Source organism: Rhinatrema bivittatum, chromosome 1 (genome assembly GCF_901001135.1).
Source record: "Rhinatrema bivittatum chromosome 1, aRhiBiv1.1, whole genome shotgun sequence".
NCBI classification, from domain to species: Eukaryota; Metazoa; Chordata; class Amphibia; order Gymnophiona; family Rhinatrematidae; genus Rhinatrema; species Rhinatrema bivittatum.
In genome coordinates this window covers 34,872,161-34,885,586 of record NC_042615.1, presented here as the reverse complement: position 1 = coordinate 34,885,586, position 13,426 = coordinate 34,872,161, and positions in this window count along the sequence as shown.

Below are 13,426 nucleotides of genomic sequence, written 5' to 3'. Positions count from 1 at the left end.
CAATGCTTCTGCGGTGCTTGAGACAGGGTTCAGGAGGAGCTGCTAGCCTGAAGAGATCCCAGTTTCAACGGAAGGAAATTTCAGAAAGTAAGCTGCCTCAGGCATTCCTAGCGGCAAGGGCCCAGTGGGAAGAGGAGAAAAACAGGCAAAACAGGAAAGATCCAGTAAAGAGCTCAGAAACATTCAAAAGGTAACCAATCAGGAGGGAGAGCCTTATAACATAGAAACATAGAAATGACGGCAGAAAAAGACCAATCGGCCCATCTAGTCTGCCCAGCAAGCTCCCACACTTATTTTCCCATACTTATCTGTTTCATCAACCACCAAGTTCAGGGCCCTTGTTGGTAACTGTTTGATTCAAATTTCCTACCATCCCCTGTCATTGATGCAGAGAGTAATGTTGGAGCTGCATCAAAGGTGAGCATAAGGCTTGTAGAGAATAGAATCCAAGCTGTGGAGTATTAATAAGATCACACAGGGTGGCAGCATAACAAGGAAACATATAAATATCTATATCTGTATCTGTATCTATCTTTCTGTAATTATTTAAATATATTGTGAAGGCAGAACAAGGGAAGATAGTATTTCTATCATGTATGTTACTATACTAATCTACACAGGGTACTAGTGAAGAACCAACAAAAGAAAAATACTGTATAGATTTTTAGGAATTGTAAAATTATAGTGGGGTATCAGTCAGGGTACACCATCGTTTATAACTGGCATCACTGGACCACTCAATCATTTACCCCAGAATCACAAAATCCTCAAGTTCTTTTTGTTTATATTGTTTTGCATATAAAACAGAGTAATTGCCCCAAATCTCTTTGACATCAGCTGAGCTCCTGCAGCAGGGGTATAAAGATGGAAAAGTAACTTAGCTGTGCAAAGTGCTCCTGTTCGGACCACTGACCATCTCACAGAGGTCCAAAAGAAAATGAACAAAAAAAAAAGCACGAGGATCTTAGGATTATGAGACGTCTGGTCATGTCAGTTAATAAGTTATTGTGTACTCTGACGTATCAAGGAATGCCGACTTGCTGACACTCCAACCGCACTATAATTGAACAATTCTTAGAAATCTTTCTTTTGCTGGTTCTTCAGTAGTACTTTGTGTAGGTTTGTGTAGGAATACCATCTCCCCGTTATTAAGAGATCTGAAAATGGATAAAGCATCATGAGATACTTGCTTTATAGTACCGAATAAAGACCCGGGCTTTTTTCAGGGGCTTATGTACCAGTTCTGAGGATCAGCAACTTTTTCCTCTATCTGCGTGAATTCCCCTAGGGCTTTTCTGTTCCCCCTCCCTGTGACCTCTCTCCTGTGTGGAGCAGAGACTTGTGGAAGAGAGACTGCTGCCTGGGCAGGGAAGTAGATTAGAGAAAAGGACTGATGCTGGGCCCCTGGGAAAAGAGAGAGGGGATTCAGTGTGCCTGCTGTGAGGATGGAGGTGAGAAACAGAGAGGACCCCGGGGGGAGAGGCAGAGGGCAAAGTAGTGTGAGAGGGCTGGGAAGTGTTCGCTTAGGGCCGCTGAGATTATTAATGGTGTGTGTGTGTGTGTGTGTGTGTGTGTGTCTATGTGTTAGAGGGGTCCTACATTTGGGCCACCGAGCCTCTATCGTCATCTATTTGTGTATGTTGAAGCTACCAAGCTACCAAGCTCCGCCATTGTTGTGAGAAGGGGAATGTTATGTTAAGGGTCACAATGTCCAGACAATAAAGGCAGAAAACAAAGTATATTCATTTTGGTTTACTGATTTAAATATGTAAGCTTTTAGAATGTAAAAGTTTAGCATCTAAAATATCTTTGTATTTTGCATATTACAGACGGAAATGCATTTCTGTTTCTGTTTCTCCAGTGTTGCTTTGCATACAGGGTTGGGCTTCTCGAGTTTTCCAATTCAGTTTTTGTCTGCTCATTTCTGTTTCTTATTTGTGACCCCTTATTCTGTATTTAGTGAACGTCTGTCTATGTTCTGCTAGGGGCAGATTTTCAAAGGGGTACACGCGTAAGATACGCGCGTACCCCCCGAAAAACTGCCCCAAGCTACCCCTGTGCACGCCGAGCCTATGTTGCATAGGCTGCTGGCGCGCGCAAAGCCCCGGGATGCTCGTAAGTCCTGGGGCTTTCCTGGGGGGGCGTGTCGGGGGTGTGTCGCGGCGGCACGTCGTTGGGGGCGTTCTGGGGGCGTGGCCGCGGCCTCCGGACCAGCCCCCGGACCGGACCATGGTGCGCCGGCAGCCGGCCTAGCGCGCGCAAGTTACGCCTGCCTTGGGCAGGCGTAACTTTCACAATAAAGGTAGGGGGGGGAATTAGTTAGGGCCAGGGGGTGGGTTAGTTAGGGGAAGGGAGGGGAAGGTGCGGGGGGGGGGGGGGGGATGGAAAGTTCCCTCCGAGGCAGGCTGCACGGCTCGGCGCACGCAGGCTGCCGATTTTGCGCAGCCTTGCGCGTGCCGACCCTGAATTTTAAAAGATATGCGTGGCTACGCGCGTATCTATTAAAATCCGGCGAACTTTTGTTTGCGCCTGGTGCGCGAACAAAAGTAGACGCGGGCGTACTTTTATAAAATCTATCCCCTAGTGTACAGTTTCTGTGAGTGATCTGTAGCAGCCTGGCTTGTTCTTTCTTCCCAATAACAAGTGTATTGGTGTCCTAGGGTCAAGTGTAATATTTGCAATGCAGTCATTTCATAGGCTTTGAAGCTAGTTGTAGAGGCAGGGCCCTGAGTGGTTGGCCCTCTCGCATCCCACTTCCAGAGAAAAAATAATTACTGATGGAGACCTTTAAGTATTTAGTGAACATTTTGAAGGAAACATTAGGGAATGAAAGAAGAAACTAAGACAAAGCCAAGTTTAAAAATGCATAATAACACTTGATACTCAGTGATGTGAAGGGCCCACCAAATGAGCTTTTTGGCACAAGAGCGTGGCCTGGAAGGGGTCTGGGTGGGGAGGGCGTTTGGCTTGTTTTGGGAAGTATAAACGGTTGTTACAGTTTGAATGCTCTGGAAAAGGAATGAAGTGTGCAATTATAATGGGGCCTGCACTAGGCCAAGAGCCTCCCTGTGAGCCCTGTGTCAAGGATGAGATTGGGGCAGGGGCTACACAGATATCACAAATTAATGTGGTTTTAGCATGCGGGAAATACAGAAATCAGCATTTGTATTGAGCTAGTGCATTAGTGCATCTTAGGAAATATATCCCACCACATGGTATTGTGGTTCCAAAGAAAACATTTTACTGGAAATAAACCTCTTTAATGGGAATGATCTCATGTGCAGTACAGAGTTTTAGGAGGAAAATCCAAACACTCCTTTCTTCATCCAAAGCTCCTCCCTCTAGGAATGTACTAAGGATGAACATTTTCCTTTCAGTTTTTTTTTTGTTTTAATTTGGGTTTTGGTTAATATAGAGGTCAACATTCAAAGTCATTTAGATGGATAACTCACAAGTTACCCATCTAAATGGCAAGTTATCCATCTAACTCATAAGTTATCCATCTAACTCCAAGTTATCCATCTAACTCCAAGTTATCCATCTAACTCATAAGTTATCCATCTAACTCCAAGTTATCCAAGTTATCCATCTAACTCCAAGTTATCCATCTAACTCATAAGTTATCCATCTAACTCATAAGTTATCCATCTAAATGGCAAGTTATCCATCTAACTCATGTTATCTATCTAACTCATGTTATCTATCTAACTCATGTTATCTCTTTAGTTCCACGTTATCCATCTAACTCATAAGTTATCCTTACAACCACAAGTTATCCATCTAATTCATAAGTTATCTATCTAACTCATAAGTTATCTAACTCCAAGTTATCCCTCAAATTCCATGTTATCTATTTAACTCCATGTTATCCATCTATCTCACAAGTTATCCATCCAATCCCAAGTTATTCATCTAATTCCAAGTTATCCATCTAACTCCAAATTATCTATTTAACTCTAAGCTATCCATCTAACTCTAAGTTATCCATCTAGCTCATGTTATTCATCTAAATGGCAAGTAATGGATTTAACTCCAAGTTATCCATCTAATTCCAAGTTATCTATTTATCTCTAAGTTATCCATCTAACTCATAAGTTATCCATCTAGATCATGTTATTCATCTAAATGGCAAGTAATGGATTTAACTCCAAGTTATCCATCTAATGCCAAGTTATCTATTTATCTCTAAGTTATCCAACTCTAAGTTATCCATTTAGCTCATAAGATATCCATCTAACGCCAAGTTTATATATATATATATATATATATATATATATATATATATATATATATCTATCTTTATTGGCATATTAAACAACTAAATAACATAAATGGTAGTGAGCTCAGAATGCAAATACAAAGGAAAACAACTTTTGTCATAGATATGCTCGTCAAGTCCATATTAAGTGGAGCTGCAAGGTAACAAATTAAAAAGAAGAAAAAAGAACATAATGTTATAGTCCAGCTTGCTAAACCACAATAAATCAGTCCCAATACCCCCAATATATCCTTTACCTCTTGAGGCTGCTCAGGATTTATCAGAAATAAATGTCTCCAGATGAACTGGGTCATAAAAATGAACTTATTTCCTTGGAAGGTCACAAAGGGCATTTGCAAGGAAATTTTAAGAAGAAAGTTCCCATCAAGGATATGACTTCAGATTTTAACAACAAAAAAGATCTCCTACACCTTTGTTTATCTCTAGAAATATCTGGAAAGATCTGATACCAGCAGACTGACTTTCAAGCTTACTAACTGTACTATCAAATTCAGACATCTTAGAAACTATACCAGAAGTGAAAGTACACAATTGCTCAACAGTTTGACCTAATGTGGATTCAGGCCACGTGACTACTTTCCAGATATCTTTTAAGGTGTTCTCTTCTGGTTCCAGAGCATTCCCACTGACAGCAAAATCCTCTGATGCAGGTAACTACTTAACAGCAACAGTTACCGCAAGAGCAGACTCAGCATCAGTTGCTTCTGGTATAGAACTCTTTGGATCATTACTAGTTTCAGCAACTGACTCTAAGGGAGATACAACAGGAACAAGGAGAGAAGGTAAATCGCTCTCAGTTGTACCAGATTCCCTCATCGCCTGCAAATTATTACCACCAGCTGAGTTTAAAATCATCTTCCTGGACCTTAGATGAAGAAGAAGGAGGAGGTGGTGGGGGTTGGAGCCCCTGAGCTTAGGGAGGCCTCACCTATAATTTCTGACGTTTCAATTTCCACTTGCGCAGAAGGACGAATCAAATGACTGTCCAGAGGTCCCCTTACTGGCATTGAAGCAGCTGGAGTGGATAAGACCTTAACTTTTCTTTTCATTCCCAGTCTTGCAGCGCAATCACCTAGGGGTGTGCCGCCTTAGGCGCGCCGGCGGCGGTGCACCGCAGGGCTGCTGATTTTAAAGTCTGTATATGGCTTCACGTCCTTATACCATGGGAGGCCCACCTTACGCCTGATGGATTCATGGCAGCTAAGGATCTCAAGCAAGCTGGTAAATGCTCCCTGACTCCTAGTTATCCATCTAACTCCAAGTCACCCATTTAAATGTCTAGTTTTGAATATTGACCTCTCAATGTTTATTTGGTGTGTTTCATTTGCTGAACCAAAATAAAAATGAACTAAACCTCCCAAAAACAAAAAACATCAAATTGTGACCTCCCTGGGATCTTCCCAGGCCCTTCCACTCCATCCCCAGATATCCCAGGACCAAGGCTTCCCCAGGTTGAGCTAAGCTAAGCAAAGCCATGGCCTCCCCAGTCCCCTCTGGCTCCACACCCTGACAGAAAAGCCGAGTCTGGGGCCTCACTGGATCCTGCTTACTCCTTCTGTAGGGGTCTTCTGCATAGAAAGGGGCAGGAGTGATCCCCCAGTCACTGCTGCCCTGTCAGCATCTCTTTAAAAATGGCACTGGCCGGCCCTGAGAGAACATTTGTACAACAAAATGGTGCTAGCCTCAGGGTCAGTTGGAGCCATTTTTAAAGGATAAGCCAGTGGGGCAGGAGAGACTGGTGATTGCTTCTGCCCCTTTCTACACAGAAGTCCCCCATGGACGGGTAAGAGGGGGCCAGGGAGGCCCTAGCCATGGCTTATTTGTGAAGGATGGGAGGCAAATGGGTCCAAGATTGCCTCAACTGTGCTTGGCTCAGTGCAGCCTGGGGAGGTCCTGGCCTTTGGTTATTAGCAAGGAGTGGGGGGAGGGGCCCAGGGAGGGACCAGGATCTGAGATAGCAATGGGGAGGCCCATTTAAATTCTTTTTATCAAACAAAAATATCTTATTTATTTGAACAGGGCTTTTCTTAATTAGAAATTTTTAGGCTTGTGTTTGATTCATTTTATCAGATACATCTCTATGATGTTTTTATCTTTTAATGTTTCTTCATGCTTTTATGAAGGATATTTATTGTTTGTGTCTCATTTTTTTTTGTATTAAATTTTATTATGCATGTTTTATTATGCATGTTTGTATTAAATTTTATTATGCATGTAACTTTATGAGCTGCTGCGGGTCGTGGTATCAACGGCATGTAAATACCAAACAAACAAACAAATAAATAAAATTTTCACGGACTGATGAAATATCAAGTGCAAAAAAATGTGCATCCAAGCTGGGCCCACGTTTTTCAATGTGCGCACATCCCCCTCTCCTGGGTGCCCCGTGCAATAGGCAAATGAGCTGCTGCGCTAAAAGGGATGCACTAGGGGAGAAACTGTGCGTCCCTAGCGTGCCCAGGAGATGTGGCTGTGTGCGGGTTAGGAAAACGGGCACTCGTAAATTGAGCCTCTGTTTTCCTAACCTGATCGCAGTCAAGACTTTTTTTTTTTTTTTTGTGCCTGGAAAATACTATTCCAGTCCCTGACGCATTTTAGTGGGAAATTCAGGAGGTTTCCTACACTCAGCTTGTGAACATTGTATTTAGCAAGTTCAGGGCCGGTGCTTCCATTAGGAAAGCTAGGGGGTTGCCTAGAGCGCCAAAACTTCTGGGGGCGGCGAAACCCGCCAGCATGAGGCTCTGAAAGGCGCTTTGCCAGAGCCAATACCGCCAAGGAAGGGAATGCGGGCTGAAGCCACTACCAGCAGTAGGAAGGCCTGCTGTGCTGGAGCTACCGCCAACAGGCAACTAGGGGGCGGAGATATGACATGACCAAAGATTTGCCTAACCTACCAAATGCTCTTGCACCAGCCCTGAACTGCACCAGTAAGTCCTCCTCCATCATTTCTGTCTCTTCTCCCACCTTTACTGCACAATGGGTCACTATCTCAACGGGCGAGAGAAGATTGGAGAGGGAACCTGGTACGGTGGGAAATAGCCGTCTCCGGTGAGCTATGTAGATGAAGTAAGAACATAAGGGCATAAGAAATTGCCCTGCTGGGTCAGACCAAGGGTCCATCAAGCCCAGCATCCTGTTTCCAACAGAGGCCAATCCAGGCCGCAAGGACCTGGCAAGTACCCAAACACTAAGAAGATCCCATGCTAGAATCCAACAAAGGAAAACCTGAACACTGTCTAGAGAAGGGAGACAAAAGCGAGGCAGGGGGATTTCTTTGTGGCCAGAGCAAAAAAGGTTGCACCATCACAGGGAGCCTGAGCTGAGAACTGATCATACGAGCGCCTATTATGCAACGTGGAACGCTAACCCCTAACTCACCAGGCTTCCCAAGCACTAAGATGTAAAAAAAAAAAAGAAAGTTATTGTGCAGTTTTATGACTTTGAATCATGGGTAATGTGGCCATGGAGGCTTCCTTCTCCCTGGTAGCAGTCTGAGCTCCAGGCATGGGTATGGATTTTACATTACTGTCTTAGATCAGGATACCCTTTTCTCTTCATTATCAGAAGTCAGGCCTTTGTCTGGATCATAATGCCGTGGCTGTTTTGATTTATGCCTCTGTTATTCTCAAGAACTGATCACTGTAACTCAGTTTTAGCTGCTTTACCATATAGAACAGTAAATCAAGTATAATGAGTTTTCCGTGCAACGTATGCTCAGTGGATATGGCTCAAGAGGTTTTATATCATTTTGGTTTGGCCTGATCCTTACTGTCTGTTCATCATTTGATAATGTTTAAATCCTGCTCCTTTTTTTTTTTTTTTTTTTCCAATTTACGGTTGTCAGAGCTCCCAATATTACTTCTATTTATAATTCAATTTGCATCCTCCTTGGGTGCACAGATTGCATTTTTTTTTTCCTAGGGAAGGACTTCTGATGTATTAGGTGATGTGTGATACTCTGGTGGCCTACCGATGAAACTTTGGCACCGAGTATGAAACATCAAGCAGACCATAACCCTTGCAAATAAATGCATTTTGCTGAACTAGATGGAGCCCACTGTGCTTGATTTCCAGATATTGTAGGTTTTCTTTTGAAAGCTGTTCTATGCCAAACTAATGTGCTTATGGTCTATCACCACAGCTGGACTGTTACTCTTTTGCAGTTCTCTTGTTTCACACTGTCTTCAGAGACCCACGCTAAAGTAGTTTTGTGTATAACCTTAACATTGCCTGCATATAAAATGTAAATGAGGGCCATTAACCATTCCCTGCAAGGAATTTTTTTTTGGGGGGGGGGGGCAGATGGGAAATTTATTTAGGCCCATTTGCTTCTGATCAGAAACATGTAAACTCTAGCATTTGCCATCCTTCTCACTACCCTCATTCTGCAATAATGTATTGCATTAAGGACAAATTCGGCAGAAATCTCCTGCCGATGGTTGTAAAGCTCAGAGGGGCTCTTTGGCCAATCACTAGGCGCTAAAGTAGGCGACGCCTCCTCTCTGAGGATGGTGCTACTACTTCAAGATTCATCCCGGCTCAAGAGTCAGTACCCTGAGTTCTAACCAGTGGGGTCATCAAATCAACCTCTGTGAAGACTAATGGCCCTCGGAATAAAAAAAAATAACACAAAAGGCATGACCACTGAGCCACACCCTTTTGGATTCCTGGAGATCATTCCAGCAATTTCTCTGCTTTCATGATTGTCTCCAGCCTAGCCCAAGAGGATGTCTCTGTATTCCAGCGGCGAACCTCGATGGCTACAGCAGTTGCTAAACTGGTTCACTGCTGGCACACAACAGACGTTTGGGCTTCCAACCTAGCCTCCGACCTCCAATCTTCTGGGTTGGCTTTGACTACGACTTCTCTAGACTGCATCTTTTTTTCATTGTGTATTTAGCTTACACCTTTTCATTGGTAGCTCAAGGCAAATTACATTCAGGCACAGCAAGAACGTTCCCATGGCCGGAGGGCTCTCAATCTAAGGGGACCGATGCGATAAGGTGAGCTCAGCAGAGCGCACAGTTTTACTCGCCGGTCTTGGGCACATTTTTTTGTGCACAAATGATACTCCCAAAGCAACACGGAGATTTCGGTACAAAAAACGTGTATGCAAAACTGTGCCTCTTGCTTAGCACCCTTGCATGGAAATCCCATGCAAATGAAGGTATTAGCTCTTAACACCCGACGCAGAGAGAGGTGCCCTGGCTCAACAGGTTTTCCTGGGGCTGGAAACTTTACTCCCGGTCAGAGGTGAAGTAAAGCTTCCAGGACTTCTGTGGGTCTATGGGCAGAAGCTGAAGTCACCACACAGGGACCAAGAATCGGGGATTATGTGCACCCAAAGCAGGTTTTCTAGGCATAAATATGATTTATGTGCACAAAAATTGTTTGGTGCGCTGAAAGCACTCTTGTGCACATCGTTCGTATTTTATGCACGCAAAGCAAGCTCTGTGTGCAGAAAAGTCTTTTGTGTGCACAAGATGAGTTTTGTGCAAGTAAATCATGTCTGAGAGCCTCTTTCCTGACTTAAAATGTGCATTCAGCCTGCGCTGAGCGTATATTTTGAACTCAGGTTTGTGCGCACAGTTTTTCCGGTCAGTCCTCGTGCGTTAGCGTGACGTTAGCTTACCGCAGGCGGAGTTAAAAAAAACAAAAAAATTCAACCTGTGCGCCAAATTTCCAACCACAGCTTTTATCCCCTGGGTTACTGCATTGAACTCCTTCGTTTGCACCTGAGGTCATAGATGGTAAAGCAACTTGCCTACGGTTACAAAAAAGCAGGCCTGGGAGCTGAACGCTGGCTTCCCTGCTGCTCTAAGTGCTCGAGCACTCCTCCATGAGATAGTGACTGACTGCGGCCTTGTCAGCATGCCCTGCCCCGGCCCCTGCTACCTCACCCGCCATGGATGTGAAGCTGGGAGCATCTATCAGCCGACAGCATCTGTTCACAACCTGAGGCTCTGTGGAACAGGACCTTCGTGCTAATGAAAGACTGGAGGAAAATGAGGAATTAACAACTATTTTTCTTGTGCTGCGTTAATTAAGTGCCCTGCAGAGTCCGGTCTTTATAATAAATCACAGGGCTTGCCTTTCTGCGCAACATTTTTATAATTGCTACCAAAACCCACTGCTAGCAGTTTTGCAATGAACACACTGCATCATTTTTTAATTGAGGAACCATATAGGGACTTTCTTGGTTTAGTGTAGCATATCATTAAACCAAACTGCTATTAAGATGGGGCTTTTCATTTATGTTTCAGTTACTTTAAAAAATATGTATATATACAGTATATTCTTCTTCAAATGTGGCTCCTAGCATGCAGGGGCTGACAGGGGAGGGACATGGACCAGCGCTGGGCCCATGCTCCTGGGCTCTTCCCACACAGGGGGGGGGGTGTCAGCCTTTCAGGATCCTAAAGGTCTTGTCTCACCACCCAGTCCAGCAAGGAACAACGACAACAAAAAAACGATCTCCATCCAAACTGTAGCTGCTGTTAAAAGATAAAATAAAATCTTTTTGCAGGTCATTTGATTGCAGGCAACAAAAATCTCCAGCCAGTGCTTTATAGCTTTAGTGAACCATACAGAGCAGGAAAATAAAGTCCAGTGGCACCAAACACCCCTCCCACGCAGGCACAGTCTCGTATGCTGCGCACCCTTACAGGTAAGCTCTGTGGGGAAGGAACCCTCCTCTCCAGGCTCTTTCCTTGGTACAGCTCTCTTTCTCTTCCGCTAGTCACAAGCAGAGGAGCCTTTAGCTGAGTCCTATTTTTTTTTCTCACTGTTAGTGGCTCTCAGGGCCTTCCCTTGTTAGGCAGTTCTCCCTCTGAACTCCCCCAAAGGTCAATCCTCTCTCTCTGAAGCCATTCTTCTGACACGGATCTTCACGAAACTCAGAAATCCTCAGCAAGAATCTCGGGAATCAGTTTGGGACTCCAAGGCAAATCCTCCCTGATCCCGAGGGCCTCTGCCCCAGCCACCTCCCCGGGATGCGACGCTCTCTGCCGCATTTCTGTTCGGGGAGGTCCCCCCTGGCACACACGACCTCGCCCATCGGCACCCCTGATCCCCCAAGCAGCAGTTTCATCCAGGATCCCTCCCAATCCCCGTGGAGTTAAACATAAAATAACTCCTCACTGGGAGGATAAACCTATTTACAGCTTGGAGGAGATCCAGCCGGAGTATTCACACCCTGGGAGAGAGAGAGGATTTGCTTTCCCTGCGAGCACAGGCTGTTTGGTCACTCGTGGAAGGGGGTTTTCCTGATCAGCTAACCATCTGGTCCTCCATCTCACCTAACCCAGGAGGGTGGCGGATCCCTTGCCTGTTGAGACTCCTGCGCAGGTACAGGCACACTGAGGTGGGGTTACATAAGCCTCAAACTATAATGCTGGGAATTAGTATGTAAATATCTGGCTTAAGCGGTCACACACACACAAAAACATTTCTCATGTGTGATTCTTGTTTCTTGGGGGAGAGAAATCGCTCCCAATTCCTGTTCACTTTCCAGCAGTAACCCACAGGACACCACCGTGTGTGTGTGTGTGTGTGTGGCTCCCAGACGAAGCGACCAATATATTAATGTGCACCCAACATCCCGCTCCCTTTATTAAACCGCACGTGCTGTTCTTCTACTAGGGCTGCCCCCGAAAATCAGCCAGGGAGAAGAGCAGCACGCATTGTTTTGCTATGAGCATTTTTTGCAAAAACTTTAGCTACATCTCAGTGAGGTATTGTGAAAGTTTTAGCAAAATCACGCTAGCACATCACTTTTGCTGTGCACTCACAGTTAATGACCTGCTTTGCATCGTCCTCTACGGCAGTGGTTCAATAACTATGAATTTCAATATAATTTTGCGTGCATAAAACTGCTTTTCATTCTTTCAGAGGAAACCCCCTTTCTTGCTTCATTTTTAAGGTGCTTTCTCTGAAACTGTAAGGCTCACGCTCACTTCTTTCGTGGACTCCCAAGACTACAACTCACATCCTTGCAAGGACCTTTAATTCTGAGCCTCCTCCCCCCCCCAGTGGACATAGCTTATGAGGTAGGAACCTTCCTCATACAGGGCAGGCGTCCCGGGAAAGGCGGGTGCAAGTCCTCCTTCCCACACCCCTGGAAAGTTTAAACCTCGCTCTCCCCATCTTTGAGGAACCCCCTCGTACTCCTCGAGAGAGAGAGAGGCAGGACCCAATCCTCCTTGATCCTTTTCCCAGCAGGGGAAAGCTTAGACCAAACTTACCTCAGGCACAGGAAAAACTTTCAGAGCTGCTCGCTTGCACCCACTGACGCGTGCCTATGGGCGCCCGCAAAGTTGCCGCTGCGTTTTAGAACCTGCATAGGCAGGATGCGCGCAGGTCAGAAAATACGAGGCGGTGCTCACGTAAAGGCACATTTTAAAAGCCTTTGCGCGCGCCAAAGCTGGAAGACGTCGGGCCGGCGCAGGCCGTTCGTACGTACGCGCGTGTCTCCTGGTACGCGCACAGTTTGCTTTTCTGAAAAAGGGGCGGGGTCTGGGCATTCCAGGATTTATGAATGAAACCAGCGCATCAATACTCACGCTCTGAGCCTCGCACCAGTGTCCCCTACCGCGTAACTTTACTTCTGCTACAGATGGCGTCTAAGTCCTAAAACCAAAAGCTAGGCTAGTCAGCGGAGTTTTAGGGGTCAGGGCCAACAGGATAAAAGGGAGGCTAATTAACTAGGGGGGATAGGAAGTCCTATCCTTTACCTGGGCGAACCGGGAACAAACTGGTGAAACTGGAAATTGCGTTGGCGCGCTTGTCTACTAAAATCCAACCACTTATGCAGTAAAAGCAGCATTTGCACACGCATATAAAATTATGCACACACGTATGTGCATGCAGCCTATTTTATACCATGTGCGCCTATATGAGCGAATGTTATAAAATGGCCGCGTCCTTTAGCGAGAGACGGCATACATGCGTAAATGTGCACCCTCTTGGCTGTTTAAAAGTTATCCTCATACGTAAAAACCACAACTTTTGTCGCAAAAATATTGCTATGCATTTGATCACTAAAGGGTCAATTAAAAAAAAAAAACCATCTGCAGTTAAAATTGGCTGCGTAATTACAAGTGGTTAAATAGCCCCTGCCCCCCTCCCCCCGCCACACTGGCTGGGTAA